Source organism: Pinus tabuliformis, chromosome J, assembly GCF_031772625.1.
Source record: "Pinus tabuliformis cultivar Carrire ecotype Pingquan chromosome J, CPIR1, whole genome shotgun sequence".
Taxonomy (NCBI): domain Eukaryota; kingdom Viridiplantae; phylum Streptophyta; class Pinopsida; order Pinales; family Pinaceae; genus Pinus; species Pinus tabuliformis.
Window position 1 is genome coordinate 263,042,484 of NC_142295.1, and position 15,378 is coordinate 263,057,861.

Below are 15,378 nucleotides of genomic sequence, written 5' to 3' on the forward strand. Positions count from 1 at the left end.
TCCTCTTCACCTCCTTCAAGAAAATCACCCAATAGTTCTATACTCAAACCAACAACACTTCCTTACTTACAAAAAATTCTAGCCTCCATAGACCTCATGAGAGAGCTCTATATACAGAAGTTTTAGAGAAAGGATGAGTCAGCTTGAGACTGACATGAAGCTGACTAGTGTCCTCTCCCACTTCAGTTATTCTTCAGTTCTTGAGTCCACTTGGAGTCTCTTGCTTCCACTTGGAGATCTAGATCCTCTTACTCATCACAAGGCGAATTCCCTGATCCAAGTGTCATTTTGGAAGCTTCCTGGGCATTTGACACCTTGCAGAATGACTGTGCCACTTGACCAATCTCACCCAGCGCAGGTAGCCTTCATTGCTTTTGACATTCAGCGCAGGTACAGAGTGGAGCATCTGACATGATCCAGAAATAGCTTGTTTTTGAGTGTTTTCAGGTGGAGAACTGATTTTTCAGTGCTGTGGTTTGCTGACCTTGTTCCTCTAGGGGTAGGAACAACATGTTTAGGGACTTTGGATCCCTCAGATTATTGACATTTCATGCTTCATGCTGGTAGGCACAAAAATGTCTATAACGCACAGGTCATTCTTTACTTTTTCAGTTGCAGTTTCAATTTCAGCAGTTTCCGGCTTCAAACTAGGGTAGTCGATATCTTGCAAACCGTTCGTCGAATTGACTTCATTCCAACACCAAAAGTTGTGACTTTTAGAGGAGGTTTAGATGAAACTATAGTGTAGTTCAGATGAGGAGATATTCTAGAACACACAAGTCAATCTTTACTTCTGCAGTTGCAGCTTTAGTTTCAGCAGTTTCCGGCTTCAAACTAGGGCAGTCGATATCTTGCAAACGATTCGTCAGATTGACTTCATTCCAACACCAAAATTTGTGGCTTTCAGAGGAGGTTCAGATGAACCTAAAATGTAGTTCAGATGAGGAGATATTCTAGGCCATGCAATTCAATCTTTACTTCTGTAGTTGCAACTTCAGTTTCAACAATTTCCGGCTTCCAATGTGTGAGAGAGAGACCCATTTCTGCGCAGTAGAGAAGTGACTCATTTCTGCGCAGTAGAGAGAGAGAGATGTGATGAGGAGAGAGAGTCCAAATGAGGAAAATTCCTCTTATATTTATACACAACGTTGGTGGGTGAATAGATGCGACTGTTGGGCTTCTGAGCCTACATGAGTTGTAGGACGGCTTGATAATAATTCCATAATCAAAATAAATTCATATATCCATGAATACTTATCGGAATCAGATGATCTTTATATCAATCCTACACCTCTTAACGAGAGGAATCTAATAAAAATATTATTAGCCATGAATAAGATGACCCACATGAAGTTTTGTCAGGTATAGAGAGTCTATTTTTGACCTCCACCTCATACCTGAGAAGCGGATTTTGAGGATATTTGAAATTGCTTGCTGCTACAATAAGGGAATCAGCCATTTTGTTTCCTTGTCTTGGAAAAAATTGATATTAAAGGCCAGGAAGAATTTATCAATTAAATCCCATACTTCATTCCGGTAAGTCCTCAATCTGAGGTGTTTATCCTGGCATTGATTTCGGATATGCTTTACAATCAACTCAGAGTCTCCATGCATAGTTAAGCATTCAATATTCATATTCCTTGTTGTTTGTAGTGCAAGGAGCAATGCTTCATACTCTACCACGTTGTTGGTTGCCTCAAACTCCAGCTTGAATGAGAGGGGTATCAAGCTTCCCTCAAGAGATACTAACAATACTCCTGCTCCATTTCCCTCTTTGGAATTTTCTCCATCAAAGTATAATTTCCATACTTTGTTTTTGTCTATGTGCTGGTCGTCTAACTGCATCATTGTATGTACTTGTGTTTCTTCTAAGATGGTCTCATATTCTTCTAGAAACAAGTTTGAGAGGTCACTTTATTTTCCATACGCAGGAGAATTTTTAAAACCTTCAACTGGGGTCATAGTTTTTACAAATGTGGACTCTTTGTATAACCTCTTTTCTTCGCCTCCAAAAGTGGGAATAGAGGCATAAGTTAGATGTAATTTGATATAGCCCCCAACCTTGGAACCCAAAGACCTAGATAGGAGTATGTCGAATTGAGGGGGAATATCTTCCACTACTATGTCCATCACTGTGCTCTTCCCAAGGATCTGAGATAGGTTTACCACCCTGTATTTTATCATTCCCAAGCATTTGACCCTCTTAGAGTCAAAGGAGTATAGGTCCTTGTAGGGTATGGTGATCTGCAAGCCAAGTTGTTCCATCACGGCTAAGGGCATGAGGTTATGTGAGGCTCCAGAGTCCAACATATAGTTATGCAATAAGAGGTCATGAATTACCAGGGTCACATAGAAGGGTGCAGTGGAAGAATCAAGTTCTTCAACATGAGGCCCAAAAACAACCATTGGTCTTTCTTCTTGAAGGTTTAAACAATCATGGGTCTATACTGAGGTGGATGGAAGCATGAACTGGGAGACTTGAGATTATAAGTGGGCTATTTTAGAAGTTCAGTTAGGGGAACATGGATCTTTACCTTCTTGAGTTCCTTTTGAAGATTGAATGCAGACTGACCCTTTTCTATGCCTCCCAACTCTACCTCTCTTTCTTTATCATCGATAGTTTTTATCAGAACGGGTGCCTTCTCTTCTGTGTGTTCCTTAGAGCTATTGCATTCCTTATTTAAGGAGACTTTTACTTTGGATGAGTTAGGGTTCAACTTCCCTTTCCCTTTATTTAACACTGGGGGAATATCTTGGGGAGCAGTTTCCTCTTGTTGTTCAGGTTCCCTCGACCTCTTTTTTGAAGATCTGAGATCATACCTTCGATGTAGCTATGCTTGCATGAAATCCGAAAATTGCTTACAATAATCCCCTATGAATTCCTCATTTACTGTTGCTTCTCTACCATGGCACATCTCACAGTGAGACATGTTTTCCAGTTCCTCTTCAGAGAAGGAGGAATACAAGTTTCCCTGCATCTCATGTGTATCTAGTAGTTGCTCATTTGGATCATATTCTATATATAGAGAAGGAGGGATCTGATCAAGTTGATTTTTTCCTTCCCTTTGAAGTATCTGCAACAGTGGTCTTCTATATTATGGGTTATAACCTCGGTTGTTACCTTGAGCATTCTGTTTCGGGAGACTCTTGTTCTCAAGCTCAAGCTTCACCACCTTATGAGATAAAATCTTAATGAGTTTATCCGTTTCCTTCCACTTTAGATCTGGTAATTATTTACCTTGACCAGAGGAGGAAGTTTCTTATTTCCCCTTTCTCTTCTCATTGGGTTCATTCTTTCCTCTTGACTTCCCCGATGAGGTGAAATTTTCTTCCACCTCAAGAGCATCAACTTGAGTTGATTCAAAGTACGAGACTTCCTCTCCCTTAGGGTAAATCCAAATTCAGACTCAAAGTCTCCCACAAATACTACACGAGCAACAACTTGAGGAGGATTTATCTCAACAGGTAGGTTATTATACTGCTTATTGAACCTTTTTATGAATTCTGAAATATCCTCTTCTGGCTTCTTCCTTATAACATTGAACTTTATGAGGACATACTCATGATCTCTCTTTTCACCCCACTTTTGTGTGAAAGAGTTTTCGAGTTCTTCCCAGGTGGTGATGGATGCATTGGGTAGGGCTTTAAACCATTTTTTGGCTTCTCCATCAAGGGATTGCACAAAGAGTCTTAGGACCACATCCAGTTGTTCTACATTTAGATTCTCAACAAAAGCACAGAAGGTTTCAATGTGTCTCTGTGCAGTGTTTTCATCTTCCCCATTGAACCTAGGAAAAATCTTTAGGTAGTCCTGAGGCATAGCACTTAGGGGTTGAGGTAAATCAAGAGGGGCATATTTATTCAGTAAGAAACTCAGAACAACCATCTGGATTAATGGAGGGGGATTGAGATTTTCCAGAGGAACTTGGGCCAAAACCATAGTGGTTGGAGTAACTAGACTGAGAGCAGTGTGACTGAGTGTATAGTGGATATTGCTATTATTGAGGATAGATTTACCTTTTTCAATCTCAGGAGGAGGAGGAAATGAAACAAAAGGAGTCGTAACTGAGATTTATTCCTCTTTGATCTCTGATTTTGGGGCATGATTCTCTAGATCATCTTCTGTAGGGTATGTAAGGACCTTAGGAGTAAGATTTGAGCAGTGAATGACACCGTGTTGGGAGCTGGATGAGGAAGCTTCAAATAATGATGAGACAGTAGCATGGGTAGTAGGATTTTTATCCTTACAGACTCTCCTGAAAATTGATTTCTCTGGGTCAGATACAGATGGGGTTTTTTTGCTAAGAAGTATCTGAGCGAGTATGATGCTTTCTAAAATCTAGGATGATAAATGATAATGAGATTTGTGGAATCGCCAAGGTGATGAGGATGCAATCAGAATGACTTTGGTCACCTACACAAAGAGTTCTTAACTTGTCGTATCCTAGGGAAAAATTCCTTCAATACGTTCCCCGACAACGACACCAAAAGATGTTGTTGCTTCCAGAGATAGCCTCAGATTACTTACAAGACCAGTGCCTGGAAGATTTAGATTTTCGTGTGTCTCATACGATTCTTAGGAGAATGGAGACATCACATATATTTTGAACCTATATATATATATATATATATATATATATATATATATATATATATATATATATATATATATATATATATATATATATATATATATAGATATAATCAACAACATGGGTTGGTTCATTCATCCAAGGACATAAGCCATGTATTTCTGGTACTCTTTCACATATACAACTCACAAAAATATATGTATAAACTAGTGGAGGCTGAGTAGTTCGAGGACCTATAGTTTAATCAGCTTTGGTAGAGCAATGAAATAAGAGAAGGAGATATAATAACTCATCATATATAGCTTGAAAAATAAAGCATTATACACTTATCTGACTTAAAGATAGACATAGCAGATGAAAGAGGATTGGGTGCGATGATTCATGGAGCGCAATTTTAAATATATAATCTCAAAGATCCATACAGGCATGTGCATTAACAAGTCAACACAAATGAATCTGTAAGAACATATGAAACATTTCTAGCAGCTACAATTACATGAAATCAGAGAGGAAACATGAACATAATGGAATTTGAACAGAGAGGTAACATATTGTAGTAATCGAAGGTAGGAATCACCACCATTTCATTAATATTCTGAAAGATGAAAATATTGAAGTCATACAGTCTAAAAAATAACATGTAGTTAATCTTTAGGATTCAGAACTTTTTCTAAGTGTTTTTTCCTCCCTTTTATAAGGAGAGGGAGAACATGAAAATTAGTTACAAAACATCTCAGGCCAGAGCTTCCAGCGGTCGACATGACTAGCTATCTCAGCATGTAGTCTTTGTCACCTCCAATTATTACAACAGAAATGTACTTTTCTTGGAAATAAAATAGAATAAAAATAGCAATAAAAATCAACAAAATAGAATTAACAAGTGAACTGAAATGATGGTCCTGTAAAAATATCTCCACACCACTCTCTTTTCTAGCCTCTAGTCCAATCACGCTTTTGCTACATTATGCTTCATGCTCTCTCGACCAATTCCTTGTCGCTTTTGGTCTCAACAGTTTCACTTCTACACTTATAGGAACCCGAAAGTGGTTCTGCGTAGTGGCCATGACATATCCTGAACACTGCTTCCAACTCATCTATCCCTCTAGACTTCCCGTGGAACACTATCAGAGCCATACATGCCCTGTGAAATAGTTATACAGTTGTATCAGAGCTCAGGCTATTCGAGAACTTTAAACTAGACAGGCTTTGTAAAACTGTGAACGTCGATCTCTTTAAGCCCCTTTTGCTTTGATCCCTTTCGGTATTTCTTCATCATATGACCAGAAGCTATGACTGGGTGCTTGGAAAAATATTAGAGGTCAGCAGATCAATGATTTTCTATCAATGTCCTTGGTGCATCCTCTTGAAACTTGCGATCACCGATCATCCTTTATGCTTAGCCCTTGGTTCCTCAGCTCTTTATGTGACCATGGACCAACCCTTGTATCATAGACCCTTTATCGGTGGATCACAATTGAGGTTTCAAATTTGATGTAACAACATGCCTCATCCTATGAATTTCGATCTTCGATTAGTGACGTCATCACTCTGCCAGATGTCGCTTTCTAAGTGGTGACATGTGTCACCCGGATATGCCCCCTTTGGACCCTTAAAAATTCCAGATCCACATGCCACATGTCCTCTACACTGCCACATCATGATGACATCAGATGCCACATAGATGTATCGGGACCGATAGTGTTCTGTCATGTGGCCTTCAAGAGGAGAGAGAAAAGTCCTGCCTGCCCTTGGTTTTTCATTGAAATCCTTTGTAAATCGTTTTCGGCCTTTCTAGACATTTTATCACTAACAAAGTTATTGTATATCGCACATTGCAATTCCATTAGGATTGAAACTTTTGAAAACACCAATCACCAATATGCGATATGACCTGGTCATCGACTGCCAATTGCACTGTATAAAGAACCCCACCGATTGTAGATTTGTGACATGCATAACGCTATTGTGACCATCGATCACCAATTTCACTGCACCTTAGCCCTATGATATGTGATCATCGATATTGGTGATTGCCGATCGCAAGTTTACTCCTCGCCGATATGTGAGCTCGCTGATACAGGACCTCTGATATATCAAGCATCTGACATGCGATGGGACGATATGCCATGCTGCTCTGAGTGTGATCATCGATATGTTGATATGCTATGTGCCATGGACCCCCGATTGATGATATTCTAATATCGCTCTAGACCTTCGATGTGTGGGACCCACGCTATGTCAGGACTTTCGATTTGCGGGATCGCCGATATGCCGAGACCCAAGGTTTTACACTTAGGAATTTTCTCCTTGTTTTCTGATTTTCAAAGGTAAGCTTCAATCCACTCTAACTTTTGATTCTGAAGTCCATATGGGGAGTTATATATACCATTGGAAAGTTGATTCAGAGAAATTTCCAATGGAGAGGGTCTGATTTAGTTTTGAGTGCTTCTGTGGTATTGGAGGCTAGCTCCAAATGTCTCTGTTCTTTTTCCCTCTTTGTACAACTGGAACTATTTTTGCAGAAGGTGAAAACAGTATGAATTCAGAATGATCCACCATTTACTTTTTACAACAGAGGGGTACAAACATAAGAGGTGCCTCCCTATACTCCCTTTATTGTAGAAGCCTCCATTAGAATTTCGCAAAAAACTTTGGAGAAACAATAGCGGACCATAGCAAGATATCAAGGAGAAGTAGTGCCCCAGAGGGAACATCAAGAGCTACTCCAATGATTTAAAGCATTGACAACAACGAAAGATGAGACCTATGCACAACTAAGAGCATCTGAAAAGAAGGTCCAAAATTTAAAGGACTACCTCAAGAAAGCTGTAGAGAAAACAAAGGAAATTTTCTCTATTTACTCAGATGCCTTGGCATGCAGGTCCCTAGCCCGAAATTATGCTTTATACTTGCTCGAGTGATATTTTTTGCTTAAAGTAAAAGAAATACAATCTAGACAACCATACGAGTTCAGGAATGTACTAGATTTTATTTCTATTTTTCGAAAACAGGATGAGTATACACAGTACTTTTTGTGTGAGTTGTATATGCATAACTTCTTTTTAGAAGAACAAGTAGAAGAAAATCATGTCCCTTTCATCAGAGATATTCAATTTCAAGATTTTATATCATTTGCTAGAAACCAGGTTAAGTGGGCAAAGGCTTACCATACTTTCTAGAGACGAGAACATGGCCTTGAACTTTGGGTTAGAGGGGAACCTCAAAACCCCTTTCGCACACAGATTCATCATAGCATTTTCATACAGAAACCTAGTGTTGCCCCTGCACTTGTACAAACCCAATATGATGTCTTGCACTCGGGAATGGAATATCTGGAAGACATCATAGAGGAGGCCCTTCATGGAGCCAAGGAAAGATGGAAGGCATCACCAAACGAAGTCAAGAACAGAGAACCTTTTGGTTATCATAACTTTTGGTATGCTATGGCTAGAATAGAAGACTATGTTCACCTGGTGCTGGAAAGAGGTAGCCACTAGATGGGATGCAGGTATCAGTGCCCCATGATCTGGTGTCCCCAATCATTTTATAAATCTGATCATGACTTATCAGAAGCAGGTAAGTTGGTAGCTTTTGAAGAGCTCCGAGAAAGAAATGGGTTCAGGAATAGAGGAGAAGAAGCTTATGAAGCTTACTCCTTGACTGTCCTACATGTTATCTCTCAATTTTCATATAATTTTCTAAAGGCTTTTGTGAATTTATATCACGTTAATGAGTAGAATAGGGACTTTATTAGTATTATATACATATTTATTATATTAGTATTTTATGAATGAATTTGAGTAATAAAATGCTATTTCTAGCAACATATCATTGATATTGACAGTAATATATTGGCTCATTAATACTTGCTGCTGTTTTGTTGGAACCGTCGAAGAATACTGTGCAAGCCTTAACTATTACACCTTGTTTGGAACGAGTTATTTGAGGATGAATTCTCGACCTGGATTCTTGGATGTATCAAGATAATTGTAACGTAAAAGATAAATCTTGAGAATCTTCATATTCTCAGGACTGCTCATTATTAAAAATAGACTGTCCGGTCTTTATCCTGTGTTGTTACGATATAACAACTGGTGTTGAACCTCTAAAAAGGGTGTTCAAATTGTAACATTATTTTTTGGCTACAAAATCTGACTTGTGATTATTTTGTCTTTGGTTACTCTAAAATTTGAATGGAAGTATTTATCATTTAGACTTAGTCTACTATTTTGATTTTCCTCTAAAACAGTTTGATTTTAGATTTGGGCCCAATCCTAGGACAACATTGTCTTCTTTTGCACCACTAAAAGTAGCGGTTGATTTCTCTATTCCATCTATTTTCAGTTATGCAATGGTTTTAATTTCTCGCTGTTGATTCGTTAAATTGAATGCTCTGTCTTGAATCAGGTTTATTAGAATTGTTATAAGGATAGATTTGTTGTGGTTAATTCATTAAGAAGAAGTATTATTTTCTTTCATTTCCTGTAGAATTATCATATATTTTTATTTCATTTGATCAATCGTTGTTAGTTAGTATGATTGTGTAGTGTTATCTTTTCACTCTGTAGTAGTTTTTCCCTAAGAAACAACTTGTTGTTCAATATGTTTTATTTTTTTGTTTCCTTCATAGATCTATAGAAGTTAATAATTTGAATAGTTTGTGATAGTTGGAGATTGCATTTTGAATTGATTCCTTTAATATTGTAGTCTTGCTTTTCCATAGGACCTTAGAAACTAGTCATAATTGCATTCCTCTTGCACAAACAATGTTGATAACCTTGAAATAACAGAACGAAACCTCAGGTTGATAGATTAATGTGTAGTAGATTAGTTGGTCCTTTTTAGGAACAATTAATTGGCCCAACATAACACAAGCTATTCCAGGGCTCTAGAGATTCTATCCCAACCCACAACCACTAGGGAACCTGAAAACCAACCAAAAAAACTAGATAAAGAACCCACTACATCATGGTTATCCAGGAAATAACAAGGCAAGGCTAAAACCACTATCAATCCAGGAAAATCTCCATGCCAATGACATCAAATAACCAAGGAGCCATTGTTGAGCCTCATAATTGTTATAATTTCCTTACCTTATTCCTTAGTTTTTATATCATTTTCTAAGACTTTCTTGTATCTAGGATATGATAACTTATGAAGTAAGGATTCTAGAAGTGTTTAATATATTATTATTATTTTATTTTCTTTATGAAAATATCTAATCACTAAAGTATTATTTAATTATGATTCGATCCTTATTTTGCACAAGAATCTATTGTTGAACTAGCACTTGATGTTGCTTCTTGGAATTAACATAGGAGATTAGACAACTTTAGGTTATTGAACCTTATTTGGAATAAATTAGTTAAGGATATGCTTTCAACTTTGTCATCCAAGATATATTAAGACTTATTGTAACTATTCTTATATTTTATTGAGATAGTATAAAAAATCAACATTGAGCCTTGAAAGGGGTTGTTTGATTGTAATATTGTTTTGACATAAAGTTGTGACTTGAGAAGACAATGGTTGTAATTGATCCTTGTTGGATTATATGGCATTGACCCAGGTTCGGAAGAATTATTTAGCTAAGCAAATCCCACAGCTACCGACCCTTTTGGCAACAGCTCGCGAAGTGCGGGATGAGGTCTCACCCGAGGTAGCAGGGGAGGGTGTTGGAACTAGGTTTCCACACCCTTGGGATGTCTAGATGTGGTTTGGAGGCTTCACGGCTAGTTTTACAACTTCGTGCTACGCTGTATTCACGCAAATCTAAAATACCTTTTACTGTTTATTGACGTGCAATATACAGATCTAATCTAGAAGTATTGCAACCCAGATCTACTCTAAAGTGGTCTTTAAAAAAACATTTATCACATTTACTCAGTTCGCATATTCAGATCTAAACCCAGATTCACAAGTATTCAATGAGCAGCGCGCATAAGTCGAACAATCTTATTAACCATACAAAATGCCAGATTCACGATAATTCAAAGATCACAAATAATTATTAGAATGAACTTTTATTTCCACTTCTCACCCGTACAACCAGATCCACCCTACGCAATTAGTTGCAGGGGTCCGCGCACACAGCTGCGGACTCTTCCAGGCCTCTGCGCATACAGTTGTAGAGCCTCTATCCACTACCGAAATCTTTGACTTGGACTTACAGACGCTCTCAAATTGCTTTTCTTAGAAACCCATTACAAGCTAGATCCAAAAACATATAACCAAACTTAGCTACTCTACCCATAGAGCCTCGCTCTATTTATACCTTCCCATGGACCGCGATCCACGGGTGGGTCGACTCAAGTTACATTTCATTACATTATTTCTGGGTGACCTACCCCTTTGACTTTGACTTCTTACAATTCGCTCTCCGCGCCTCCCACGGAGTCTTTACACTGTTTTTACCCAAAATTGCGAGCTTCACGCCCCATGACCATTGTGCGGGGCTTCCGCTACCCAACAGTCCCCCAACACAATCATCGTGACTCGTCCCGAGTCACTCAGCTGGTGCTACAACCTTTTCACGGAGATCGGCTAATAGTTTTTGTGCGTCGCTGGTGCTAGTAGCAAACTCTTCCGTCATTCGTTGCATTCATTCCACTTGTGTTGCTGACACCTCAGTCCCTGTTTCTGCTGTCTCCATGGTGGCATACTCGGCCTGCATATGGGATACCTTGCGCTCTATCATGGTTGAAACCGCAAATGCCTCATCCAACCACGGCTGGAGATGGACTTTAATCACTGCTTCCTTTTGTTTGGCGGCATTGGCTTGGATTTTCAGGTCCTGAGCCTCTCGTATCTTAGCCAAGTGCTGTGTAATAGAAACAATGTGTGTGGTTCCTCAGATTTGATCGTAAGCTTGCTGAAGTTCTTGGGCCTCGGTTTCCAATCGACGAAGTGTTGGATCCTCCTGAAGGGTGGTGAGCATAACAATCGACTGAGTGAGCAGCTCGGTACATTCTTCCATTGAACATGTAAGCATCGCGTGCCCCATAGTGAGAATGTTCCTGCGTTGCTCTAGGATCTCTGGTGGCATCATCGGTGGAACCTGCAATTTTAAGTCCGCAATCTGCATGCTGAGTTCACACTGGATCCGCGCGGCCTCCTCTTTTGTGTGTTGGAACCCAGTAGCCAATTTCTGGATTTGTGTTTCGATAGGCAATTCCACTGCAATCTCTAGTTCACGAGCACTCGAGCAGGCTTCTACTACTACCTTCTCCACCTATTTCTTCTGCATAACTGCTTCATCCCATTGGAGGCACAGTCAGTCGAGATTAATTTTATGTTCCTGGAGTACTTGGTCAGCACAACCGGCCTTGGCTCGGAGCTTCGTGGTGCTGTCTTGGAGTTGCTGCAAACATTCTCGCAGTAGAGCAGCCATGTTTAATCCCAGCCCTTGAATTTTTCCAAGCACAGCGTGGTCCTCTACATTTGTAGTGATCAGTGCTCCTACCGGAATCGTGATGGAATGAGCCATTTAGGCCTTTAACCATGGTTTAGTGGCTGACATATCAGGAACCCCTTGTGTAGCGTTGGTGCTCATTGGCGCGATCCTTGTTCCAAGTTCTTGTAGCTGCGTACGGAGCTCCCCCAACACAATCTATTGCTCAGACATAGCTTGATCGATGACATCCTGAGTGACATCCCGCATAGTGTTTTCTATATCATTTAGGTCCCCCTCAGTTAGGGTGGTCACTCCACTATCTATCTTGGACGCCTTTGCCTTTTTTCGTGGCTTTGACATTTCTTGTTGTGTTGGCCTCTTCAAAGGCGAAGCCGTATCAGTTGCTGGTGGTGCGTTTGCGGTTGTCTCAGTGGGCGGCTTCGGATTGGTTTTGGCTGTTGTTGATGTAGCCCCACCCGGTGTCACACGGAATCTGTCAAGGGTGCGGACACGACTGACCTTCCTAGAAGTCTAAGACATTCTAATGACAAACAAGACAAAAAGGAGTGATCTTTCTCTAAATACACCTTTTATAACATGAAAACTACAAGTGTTTAGGCTTACCTTATTCCAAAACGCTGTTGTTGAAGTCCGTTCTTGACGATCCGGATGAGCTCCTCCTTCAAGTCAATTCCTGCAACCACAAACAATCAAACAATTACCAAGCACTTGCATTTCATATAATAAAACATATATCCAACATGCAGACCAAGGAACACATGAAATAACTCATTAACACAAGCTATTGAGAAAAATAAACCAGTTTGTATTAATAACGAAACAAAGAAACTCTTACAACCTGGCCTTGGTGTTGTGCAAGTTCCTCCCAGGGTCCATCAAGGGTTTTCCTCTACTTTGACAAAGCTCACCCTCTCCCAAGTAGAATCAAGTGAAGACAATCTCTCCTCACAAAGGCTCTAATGGAAGACCTAAATCCTGCAGCATTTACCCAAAGAAAATGTATAGCTCCAACCTCCCCTCCTTCTGGCTCAATGCCTTTATTTATAGTGCTGTAAAGAGGTTATTCTGGTCCACCATCAATGGGATCATCCCCCTCTTTGGGTGGGATAACTCCCTTATTGATGGGATAAGCTTCCCCTTAATAGAGGTACATGAACCAACTGGAGGCGCATCCATTTCATCAAACCGACCTCTAGAATGTTCTAGAAGTAACCACAAGTAACTTTTTCAAGATAAAACTCGCGCATTTTGTCTTTTACAGAGGGATGCACCTGTCCCTTTACATACAGAGCGTCCATGGACGCAGTTTTTGTGAACAAGGTCCGCGTCCCCGCAGGTAAGACTAGAGAGAACCTGCGACCCCAGAGATAAACATGATTTTTACAAGACTTTCTCTCTTCTTTGAGTTTGAGATGGATAACAGAGGTATGAGACTTGCCTAAGAGGGTAGCATGACTGTTGATTTGAGCCATACTAACTGTAAGTAGTCAAGGTGACATTTTTTAGTGTAACAGATTGCCCCCTAAAGTGCGAAGCCTGGAATAGAATAGGGTTTTATAATTCTAGGAAGGGTGAAGCGCTTTATCATTTCAAGGATAGCCTTGTGGATGGCCTGGTTGGAACCTGCAATTTTCAACACAAAATACATGTATAAGATTATATCATCACTGAGGTAGGCATTCCCATACTCAGATTCAAAACTTTAACTAATGGACTAACTACTCTGATACAGGAATGATCTTGCAGTACATCATTTTTATAGACTTTTGTAGACACAGTATGGACGCAGCCATCGGTTTATGATTAGTCTACATAGATAATGAATACAAAACTCCTCGCAGCCTGGATGGTAGAAACTAGATCCAGGGTCTTCACTTCTACTTCCCGAATTGGTACGATTCTAGCCATGTGATTAAATGATTTGATGTCGAACATGTTAGAAACCACTTGATTACCAGTCGATGATGTAAACTGTTAACAAGCGTGAGAGAAACCACCAGTAATGTCAATGGTCCTCAAAGTACCAAGCACAACCCGTGAAATGTGAATAGATGTTTTGATGTCGAACACTTCACGGAATCCTTTGATCGAAAGTCAATGATGTAAACTGACGTCAAAGGCGAGAAACCTGCCATTGATGCATGCAGACTTCAAGGTACTGTCGATTCCTAAGTCATCTTTCTAGATAATGTGTCGATGTCGATAGAAAGCGACCCGTTGCAGGCAAGCCCACAACACGAAATCATTGTTCAAGTTGAAGAAATGTTGCTGTAAGGACTGACTCAGGGATGGTCAAATGGATGACAAGTATTTTGCAGATGAAAGTTTTTCTTGCAGACCTCTTGAACACATAACGACACAATAGATGGCTTGGTGACGGATAACTCAAAGTTAATCCCCGGAACCCGGTTAAAGACTTTCAAAGTGACTTGGTCAACTGTGAGGTAAAAGATTTCCCAACCCAGGTGAATGAAAAGTGTCGTGTTCAAGAGCGGTAATAAAGTTTCTTCTGAGACAAAAGGTGACAAATAGGTTCATTCTTCTCTTTTTTCCCCCACCATTTCTGGCAAGTACCTCTTTATTTTTAACAAGCTTGAGGAGGATAACATATGCTTGATTATAAGCTCATCCTTCGGACGAGTCCAACCTAGTTTTAATTCGAACCCTAGGAAGGAGTGGTTCGTTCCTGTTTGTAATTGAACAGGTCCTCTACTGTAAAAATTTAACGAGCCCAGTATAGGAGAAACTCGGCGTTTTTCATTTTTAGAGAGTCTGAAAAAACTAAAGGAGACTCCACGTTGAACTTTTTCGTATATTTGTGTCCCTCAAGCCCGAAAAAGTATAAAATAATACCTGGGGGAACCGCTTGATCTTGCGACCAAGGAGTACTTTCATAATAGTGTCGTTGACCTGAAAAGTAAAAAGCGATCAAGGACACGTCGTTTTATTTCCTTATCGAGTTTGAAACGACAAAAACCCGGCAATCTTTTCCTGATTTTGCGGTCAGAAAAGAGCTAAAAGGGGACCGTCTTTTAATTCTGTTTTAACGAGTGTAAAAGAAACGCTCGGCAATCTTTTCATGTTTTAAGAGTCTGAAAAGGGCTTAAAAGAGAACTCCAAGGTTTCACTTTTTCGTAAGTTTTAACGAGTTCGAAAAAGGGATAAAAATGTACTCATGGTTTTCACTTTTTCGTAAATTTTAATGAGTTCGAAAAAGGGATAAAAATGTACTCATATGACCGACTTTCAATTTAATTTACGAGCAGGAAAAGATGGAAAGAACTCGGCATTTTCATTTGTTTTACGAGAATGAAAAATAGCAAAATAATCTCGGTATTTTCATGAGTTTAACGAGTCTTGAAAATAACTAAA